Raw genomic sequence first — 3108 nt, forward strand, 5'->3', positions numbered from 1 at the left:
ATGAGTCGGAAACGACTCGACGGCACTTAACAACAACAACAACAACAAGAACATAATAAACCAATAACAAAAAGACAAATATTTTATGACCTCACTTATACAGAAAAAGTCAAGAAAAGGCAAAAGAATAGAGAAGAAAATTTATTAGTGGTGGCCAGAGGTGGGAGGGAGGAGGAAAAGGAGGTTAATGGTGATGGAAAAATCACACTGATTAAGGGTAAGGTTGTACAGCCAAAGTTGTGTGATACTGTTATGGACTGAATTGTATCCCTCCAAAATATGTCAACTTGACTTGATTCTCAGTGGCTTGGCAGTTACATAATGATGTAATGTGGCAGTTATGAATGATATAATAATCCCCCATGATGTGATCAGTCAGTTGGTTTTAAGAGGATTAGGGCAGGATGTAGTAGCCTTACTCAGGTCCCAGCCCTGATCCAATGTAGGGGGAGTTTCCCTGGGGCGTGGCCTGCATCCACTTTTACCTTACAAGAGATAAAAGGAGAGAGAAGCCAGGGGAGGAGGGACCTTAGTACCACCAAGAAAGAAGTGCCTGAAGCAGAATGCATCCTTTGGACCCAGGATCCCTGTGCTCCTAGACCCAGGGGGAGATGGGCACAAAGACCCAGGGAGATCTCCAAGGGATGCTGGGCCCACAGAATGTGAAAGGAGACAGGGGTCTTCCCCCAGAGCCCACAGAGAGAGAAAGCCTTCTCCAAGAGCTGGGGCCCTGAATTTGGACTTCTAGCCTCCTAAAGTGTGAGAGAAAAAAAATCTGTTATAGCAGCACTGGATAACTAAGACATATTTACAATGGCATAACAGAAAAGAAAGAGTAGCTGCTTAGTACGAACAAAAGCCTCACGGGGATTTGGTTTCTTGGTTTGGAGGTTTATAGTCATGGTTTCATAGGACAACCCAGTTAACTGGCCTAATAACGTGCTGAGTGCTTCTGTTCCACCTCCTGGTTTGTTGTGTAGCACCTGGAGTCTTAAAAGCTTGCAAGCACCCATCCAAGAAACAAAATTGGTCTCTATATGCCTGGAGGAACGGGAAAAGAAGGGGAGTCAGGAATAGGAGAAGGATATGGAAAGTGTGGCTAATTGCCTCCATGAACACATGTTTCCTTTGCCATGAGACCAGAAGAGCTGGATGGTGCCTGCCTACCAATGTCAACCACTTGGAAAGGGATAAAAATTGGAGATTCTAGATAGAGTGTGAGAAGAATTTGGAACATAACTCAAAATCTTAAAAAGACCAGGCTTACTGGTCTGATAGAAAGCGGTGAAACCCCTGAGACTATGGCCCTGAGTCACCCTTCAGGCCTGGAACTGAACTCACTCCCATGGCTTAACTCTCAGCCAAACAACAGAAGGCCTACGAGCTGAACCCCTACACCAGGGAGATGCAGTCCTTGGAACCATAAACCTTGGGCGATCAGAAGGGCAGCATCTGCACAAGGAGAAAGGGAAGGAGGGAGGAACACACAGGAAAGGAGGACACAGGGCAAGGGTAACCACAGGGAGGAAGTGGGAGGAGAGCTGTCACATTACATGGAATATACCCAGTGTCAGAAAACAAAATGAGTATGAATTATTGAATATAAAACAAATCTACTTGGTAAAATTTGAACTGAAGCACAATAAAATGTTGGATTTTTTTTTAATTAGTATTTTTTTTATCACTACTGAAAGGGCAAAGACCATCTCATATCACAGAAAGCTGGAACTAAATTCTTATCTAGAAAAACAAGTATTTATGATATTTTTTAAAGAAATCACCTAACAACCTCATAATTCTACAAAAGTGGGGTGACCTACTGCAAAAAGTGGAGCAACTGCATAAGACACAGAGGCAAGCCTTCACACTTGGTGGAGAATCCTCTCTAGACATGGCTGAAAGCCTCAAAATATACCGAGGGCCACGGAAAGTGGCTAGCTGTCGTATCTACTTCTCCATCATATGCATTCTACAGAAAGAGAAACTGAAAAAGAAAAATTCTTGAAATGCATATCTACTGAAGTCATATTTCTTTATATCTTTTTCCCGTGACGAGAGGCAAGTGACCTGAAGGCAACACCTCAGAGGAGTAGTCGCAGAGAGAGGCTGTGGAAACAGGCTTGACTGTCTCTCAGAGTGGCAGGGGACTGAGAGCTCTGGGTGCAAAAGGAAATAATCACACACAGTTATCAAAAATTCCAGGAATGTCCCTGTATCTTCCCTTTGACTCCCATCACCTTGCAATGATGTGAACTCAGGTTAGAGAACTCTAATAGGAATCTGTGAGTAAACCTCCAACATTTCCAGATTTTTCTCTCTGGAAGAGGTATCATAAGTTGTCATCACAGTGTTCACACTGGTGACGATAATGATATCTAATGGTATCGATGATAAGGAGGATAATCACAATGACAATAATGACTCCTCCTATCTATTGATCCACAGCTAAGGCTCAATTAGCACTTGGCTGCGCCCACACATTAATGGCCCAACATCATGGGGATCCTCAAGTTTCCTTTGGCTATCATCCAGACCAGGGTTCATCTGGTCCAAAAGCTAAAATCCCTGAGGAAGGAGGAGCTTTGCATGTGATTTGGGGCCCTCATACATAGTTCTCAAACCTCCTCTCAGAACTATTCTGGTTCATTATACCTTGTTAACACCCAGCTACTAAAAATACAATTTCAAAGCATTTGGTGGGGAATTAAAGCTTGGTTAAAGTAAATAACATGGCTAGCATCTTCTGGTTTGGCTATACCTAAAGTTAACCTCTAGATAGTCAAGGGACTACTCTGCTTATTTCACCAAATCAAGTTTTAGAGGGAAAAGGAAGGGGGAAAAAAAAGGATAATTACAGATATATCTGGTATTTATATTTGAAAGACCGAGCCTCAAGTTAACTAACAAGTATAAAAGAAAATTTTATAAAAGTGGATTTTCCAAGTAGATGAACTTGGAGGACATTATGCTAAATGAAATAAATAAATCACAGAAGGACAAATATTTTATTAGTCCATATATAGGAGCTCTGGTAGCATAGTGCCTAAGGCACTTGACTGCTAACCAGAAGGCTGGCGGTTCAAACCCACCAGCCACTCCTCGGAAGGA

At 42.5% G+C, this 3108-nt stretch overlaps 1 protein-coding gene across 1 annotated transcript in view; it reads right to left on the reverse strand.

Annotated features, from left to right (window-relative positions):
• The window catches only part of REPS2 (RALBP1 associated Eps domain containing 2), a 171719-nt gene that overhangs the window by 99839 nt on the left and 68772 nt on the right, over positions 1–3108 (reverse strand).

This window comes from Orycteropus afer, unplaced genomic scaffold, assembly GCF_000298275.1.
Source record: "Orycteropus afer afer isolate SDZICR_OR568_19922 unplaced genomic scaffold, OryAfe1.0 scaffold00975, whole genome shotgun sequence".
NCBI classification, from domain to species: Eukaryota; Metazoa; Chordata; class Mammalia; order Tubulidentata; family Orycteropodidae; genus Orycteropus; species Orycteropus afer.